At 38.9% G+C, this 6,893-nt stretch overlaps 1 protein-coding gene across 1 annotated transcript in view; it reads right to left on the bottom strand.

Annotated features, from left to right (window-relative positions):
• Positions 1-6,893, bottom strand: part of KCMF1 (potassium channel modulatory factor 1) — an 84,374-nt gene that overhangs the window by 20,469 nt on the left and 57,012 nt on the right. The gene's annotated exons all lie outside the window — the stretch shown is intronic.

Genomic DNA, 6,893 nt, shown 5'->3' with positions numbered 1-6,893 from the left:
TAAAAAAAAAAAAAAAGAAAAGCACCTTTAAGATGGGGATGAAAAATAAAAAGAAAGAAAAAGAAAGAAAATCAAGATCCTTTATACTGTGTATTAATTGTAGTTCTGTAACTCAATCCTTTAAAATTCATTGTATGTAACTGTGCTAAGATGATGGGATGAAAATATTTAGACCCACTTCATTCAGAGAGAAATACAAAAAAACCTGCCTAATGATCAGAAATAAACACTTATTGAATTGTTATAATGAATTATTGGGGTGAGACAGTCACCTAGTTTGGTGGCTGGCACAGAAAATCAAGAGACTAGTTTGGCTCAAGTGGGAAACAGTCCCATTCTTGGGCCTCACTGAGTTAAGTCAGATGAGGAAAGAAAAGGAAAGGAAGCTAAGCTCCAGTGCTGATGGGACCAGAGCCTGGTCATCTTTTAAGTTTCACATTTTATACCTCGCAAGCTGATTCATATTTTAGAATAAAAACTTTGGTAACATAAGGTTGTATTTCCTAAGAGGTAATGGAGGGACAAGATAAGGGAAAAATGAGAACAAAGTGGAGCAGGAGAAGCAGAAAAGCAGCATGGCAAGAGGAGGGGAAGAGACAAAATGCCACTCTGCCATTCAAGGGAACAAACACTGCTTAGTTTTTGAGTGTACCTCTACTTTGACATAATGGTATTTCATTCCTTTTATAGAACAGAAAAATTCCACACATCACATCAAGGGTAAGCTATTAAATAGCATAAAATCACAGCATTTGGGCAACATAACTATTAAATTATACTTCTACTGGAACATTAGATAGTAATAAATCTATTATTGGGACTGGAAAATTTTATATAACACATTAGCTTAAAATTATGACAACTTGTAAACAGTGAGGCTTACTGAATTGGCTTAAAATAGTGCTCCCTAAATTTGGCTAAGGATATAAATCATCTGAAGCACTTGTTAAAACTATACTTTCCCAGGTCCCTGACTGGAGACTGATTCCAGGAGGTTTGGAACCTGTATCTTTTAACAAGGATGCCAGGTGAGTCTTATAACTGGGTAAGTTTGGCAACAATTGTCTAAATATACAATGATGTTAAACTTAAATGGAATGAAAAATTAAATTTATACTGTCATATAAAATACCAAGGAAGCTCTGGTAGCATACTGCCTAAGGCACTTGACTGCTAACCAGAAGGCCGGTGGTTCAAACCCACCAGCCACTCCTCGGAAGGAAGGTTGGGCAATCTACTTCTGTAGTGATACTGCCTTGGAAACCCGAGGAGTGGTCGCTATGAGTCGGGTCTGACTCGATGGCACACAACAACAACAACATGAAATACCAAATGTTAATGTTATTTACATAACAACAACAACAACAAAAACCTTATTCATAAATGTTCTTGCTATTTTTAATCTTGTCTTTGCTATTGCTTGAGTCTTCCTCTTGCCACTGAGGGTCACTATCAGTCCTACTTTTTATCTGCAGCCCTTTTAGAAGCCCTTTCCACTGTAGAGATGAGATCCTTTCCCAAGAACATAATGGAGTTTCCATTATTCCAGAAGGTTCCAGTGCATGGCTGTCAGAGAGCAACCAGTCAGTGTACTTTCTAATGCAGGTTGTTTCCAATGTCTAGAACATACCTTCTGAAATGATTACTCTAAGTATAAACACTAAGTAACTGCTAAATGCATACAACTTGTCCTCCATGACACAGGCTAAATGTCCATAAAAACATCAGCTGCAGTCAGCATGCTTGGTTTTTGTTCTTAAGATACATACATTTTCCCTCATAAAATTATCAACCAGTCTAAAGCAAGTTCAGACTTCCTCCAGCCTCTTTCTTGAACTCATATAATCACACCAGACGGCATACTCTTTCTCTGGGTACTGTGCAGAGCTTTAAAAACAAATGAGGAGTAGATAAGTTTCATGATGCTTTTTTTTTTTTTTTAAGACTTCATAACAGGTTTCTTGACCATTTCACTCACTGCTACAGAAAAATGCATTTAAAAACAATAAAAACCACTTGTCTGATCCAGAATATAAAATGCTTTAAGTCAAGTTAGCCTACAGCAAAATCATTTAGCAAATAGTGAGGAGCTGGCTGGTTCTTCACTACAGAGCTGATCCATTTGATACATTATCCTCTCAGACCACTTTAGAGGGGCTTCTGAACTGGGATTCTCGAATACCGTGCTTCTTGTTAACAGCAAACACCTTAAGTGAAATAACTGCCCTGAAAATTGGCATTTCTTGACTAGGTTTCTGGATCCCAAATTGATAAAGTCATTTATTTCTTCAATCTGACTACTTTTAGATCCTTGAGAAACATTTTCCTTTTGAAATTATCTATTCATCAGCTGTTTTCTCCCTGTATCATTTTCTGTTGTTATTTTTGGTGACACTAATCTGCTGCATCAGTTATTTACCTGGTAGCCATAGTCTTATAATGGGGAGCACAGCTGCTTTGTAATTTCTACCCTTTTACTGACCTCTCGCATGCACATAATTATTATGGCTAGGTTCATCCTGTTTCAAAAGAACTACAGAATCATTCAAACTCTACTCTCTTGCCTTCTCAAAGGATACAAAATAAACCAAAAAACCCAAACTCAGTGCCATCAAGCTGATTCTGACTTGTATCGACCCCCATTGGGTTTCCAAGGCAGTAAATCTTTGAGAAGTAGATTGTTCCATCTTCCTTCTGCAGAGCAGCTGGTGGGTTTGAACCACTAACCTTCTGGGTAGCAGTCAAATTCCTTAGGCACTATGCCCCCACAGCTCCTTTCTCAAAGGATTTGTTGTTGTTGTTATTTGCCATCGAGTCGGCCCCGACTCATAGCGACCCCTCCTTGGGTTTCTGAGGCAGTATCACTATGGAAGTAGGAATGCCCAACCTTCCTTCCGAGGAGTGGCTGGTGGGTTTGAACCGCCAGCCTTCTGGTTAGCAGTCAAGTGCCTTAGGCACTATGCTACCAGATAGGTGGAGAAAATAATGTTATTCCACTGTAAAGGTTCTGAAATGCCTCTTATTGATCAAGTAAAATGGACCAATTTTCTGGTTTTAAAGGTTTTCTATTATCTGGCTTCGCTCAGCCTTTCAATTTTATTTCCCATTATCTCCCCAAACAAACAATACCTTAGCACCCCCCTCCACCCAATGTTGCTTCCCAATACCACATGTTGGTTTGTGTTATTTACACCCTCTGAAAAATGTGTTTCCCTAGCCACTCTGTCCACTTTTCAAAATCACACCCATTTTTAAGGCCTAGTTTAAGGTTTTCCCCAACTACTTCCTTCATTTTTCTTTGATTTGTCACTAAGCTACTTTGGTCTTTAGTCATGACACAAGGTCTGTATGGGTAGAAGCCATGTTTTAAATTTGTTATCATGTTGACCACCACTGTGCCTCACTTCAAGAATTACTGACTTCAGAAAACAACAGTTTTGCCATCTTCTCATTAAACATATTATGTTCTTAGTTGATACATGAAAAGACATATTCAGAAATTAGAATATTTGTCTTGTAAAAGATCAGTAAACATACAAAGCCTTTTTTGTATGTTTCCTTTTCCAAGGTACCTAAATAATTGGCCCAGGAGTTATCTGGATGTCTTTTATAACTCTCATATCCTTCTGAGGGTAAGAAGTGGGGAACACACGTTGTGTTCCCCTCACCCTTTTCCTTTTTTATAGCTAACAACTCAGTTAATTTTTGCTCTGGCACCCACTCTTTTTCACACATATAAGCCTTCTGCAGCCCCCACCCTCCTGTGTTCTCTTGCTTTCTGTCTAGTTACTGCTTGAAAATTTTTTCCCCTTCACCCACTCCTCATTCCTTACTCCTGTTACAGCTGTTGAGTCAAATTATTATCTTTATCATCATTGAAAAGTTAAAACAAGCATTTCCCTTCTGAGAAATTAAAGATTCTAAAGTGAAATTAGAAGAACCCATCCATTGCTATGCTCTATTCAAAAAAGCTATTACTTCATCCTTCCTTGAATTTATTTTTCCAAGCATATGCACCAACCAAAACCAAAATAACTGCCGTCGAGTTGGATCTGACTCCTAGTGACCTCTCCCATGGGTTTCTGAGGCTTTATCACTACAGAAGTAGACTGCCCCATCTTCCTTCCGAGCAGTGGGCTGGTGGGGTTGAACCGCCAGCCTTCTGGTTAGCAGTCAAATGCTTTAAGCAGTACGCTACCCGAGTTCCTATTATGCACACATGAAATTTAAAAACACAGTATCAAGGTCAAATAACTTGTCTGTGCCGTTTCATACTATACTAATTCTCTAGTATAATGTTAGGTAGGCTTCTTTAGGCTGGCTTTGAAATGATGTGCTCTGCTGACTTATGTACTTACTGTGCTCTGAGTTATGAACCAGGTGACCAAAGAATATTTACAAAAATAGTAATATGGGGATCTTCCCTATTTTATGATACGATATATAGATTATGTTGTCTGCATAAATATGAAGCACCTTGTAGAACTATAATAAGTACAACTACTCTAGGCTATTGTTTATAACTGCACCCTATTTCTTGTTAAAGGACCTAAGCTATGAAATCCAGGTAAGGTGATGAAATTAATGACAGATCTGACTTTGTATAAATCTGGAACAATGAATTAATTAATACATTAAGTATTTTCTGAGTGCTAACTAATGTATTAACTAATACATCAAGATTTTTTTTTTAGTGATAACATTTTGGATTATAAAAAACAAAGAAATGCAGATAGTTTCTGTTCACTATTAAAGTTCATATGAATTTCATGTCTTTTAAAACATTTTTCATTATTTTTTCAAACTGGGGTTCAGTTCACGTCTCTCCTTTTGAGGAGCTCTTAAAACTCAGTTGTTTAAGACAGATTTTCTGATCACTTTTATACAACGGGGTGTATTTAATAGCATTTGTTTCACAGAAGAGTGATGATACTAAGAGAGCCAGAAGAACTTTAAGCCAAGATAAAAAAAATACTTTTATATTCACATACTTAAAAAAAAAAGAAGAAAAAAAGCTGACATTCTACTGAGCTAACCACTGGGAAGGCTAATAATAACTGCAGGTTTCTGGATTTCCTGCACAATTAAAAGCAGACATTTATAATTATCTGTAGGTATAACAAATATAAGACTAAATATGAGAGTTTTGCTTTAAGTACATACATAAAGCAGTACTGGAAAAACTCCATACTACATGGCCAATAAACTCCTTTTGGGCCCTCTGTTGTTGCTGTTATGTGTCGAGTTGGGCCTGACTCATAGCGACCCCTCCTTGGGTTTCCAAGGTGGTATCACTATGGAAGTAGATTGCCCAACCACCTTCTGAGGAGTGACTGGTGGGTTTGAACTGGCAGCCTTCTGGTTAGCAGTCAAGTGCCTTAGGCACTATGCTACCAGAGTTCCTTTTGGGCCCTCTAGAACCATCTAACTTGTAGCTACTTGCACCTTGGCATCCATTTTGCCAATGTAAGACCTTTCAAGTTTTGAATGAGTACACTGCTCAATTTAATTATAACTTTCTCTTGTTACAGTGAACATGAAAATTAAGTAGGATTTACTTCATATTGAATTCATTTGTCCTCTTAGTTTCATCCCTCACCCCAAGCCCCGGATCTTAGTGTTGAAGTTAGAACTATCATCTGCTTTTAAAGAGCAGCATTTAGATTGTTTTGGAGTTTCTATTTGTTCTGGTTACCTACAGCCGCTCAGACAAGAATACACCACAAATGGGATGTCCTTAACAAACAGGAGTTTATTCTCTCACAATCTGGAGGCTTTAAGTCCAAGTTCAAAGTGCCAGGCTCTAGGGACTATGTGAAAGCCCCTCAACCCTGGGCTTCAGCTCTGCCTCTTGCTCCCGGCCCACTGAAGCTAGAGGCATCTCTTCATTCAGGCAGCTACTGGCTGCTGAGGCTAACAAGCCCAAAGTCGACAAATAAAATGGCACCGTCCCGACGCTACCAAACCACACGGCAGGCCATTAATTCAAGTCCATTGAAAGACCCAAGATCGGCAGAGCATGGCAGGCTGCTGACACGGCTACATGCAGGGTCCATGCATGCCATAAGCTAGAGACTATCCCTATGGCTTCTCCTTATATATAGGAAGCAGACACAGTCCCAAAGGCAGCTACTCAGCTGCTTGTGGTAGACCCCACCATGGAGTTGACTCCCAGTCTCATCATGGGACTACCACCAGCTGCCCACTCACTCAACCAGGCCCAGCCAAGTTGACACACAAATTTAACTACCACATTACTATATATAAAAAGTTTTTCTTTTTCTTACATCCTTATATGTGATTTAGATTTGGTGTGAAGCACATGTTTGTACAGAAATTCAAATTACATGTGTGTACTGATGTCTTGGGAATTCACAGAACTTGAAACAACGGAATTTAGCTACACTGAAAAATAACTCCAGAGTTGTCCCATTCCTTCACTGTGGCCACAATTCACTCCAGAGATAACAGCATGCAGAGTCAGCTACAGGAAAACCTTCATTGTAAGTCCTACCCCCCCCCATTTTCCCTGGGGGTACTTAAATATTATACATTTTGAGAAAGAAATGACCTTCATACTGAATTCATCAAGAAATGACCCTAACATCAAGCTCAATTGGCATAACATACTGTACAAAACATTGTTCCACCTCCTACTTTGGCAAGTAGCGACTGGGATCTTAAAAGCTAACAAGCTGCCATCTAGATGCAACAACGGGTCTCTCCTCATCAAGAAGAAAACCAAAATTAATGGAAACAATCAGTCCTAGCGACTGGTACACCATCCAATCTGCAACCTATACAACCATGAGACCAGAAGAATTAGATGGTGCTGGCTACCACTGTCATCCACTTGGAAGGGATGTAGGAGATCCTGCATAGACAGGGAGAAC

The sequence above is a fragment of the Orycteropus afer genome, unplaced genomic scaffold (genome assembly GCF_000298275.1).
Source record: "Orycteropus afer afer isolate SDZICR_OR568_19922 unplaced genomic scaffold, OryAfe1.0 scaffold00231, whole genome shotgun sequence".
In the NCBI taxonomy this organism is placed as follows: domain Eukaryota; kingdom Metazoa; phylum Chordata; class Mammalia; order Tubulidentata; family Orycteropodidae; genus Orycteropus; species Orycteropus afer.
This window is presented reverse-complemented; position numbering and strand designations above follow the sequence as displayed.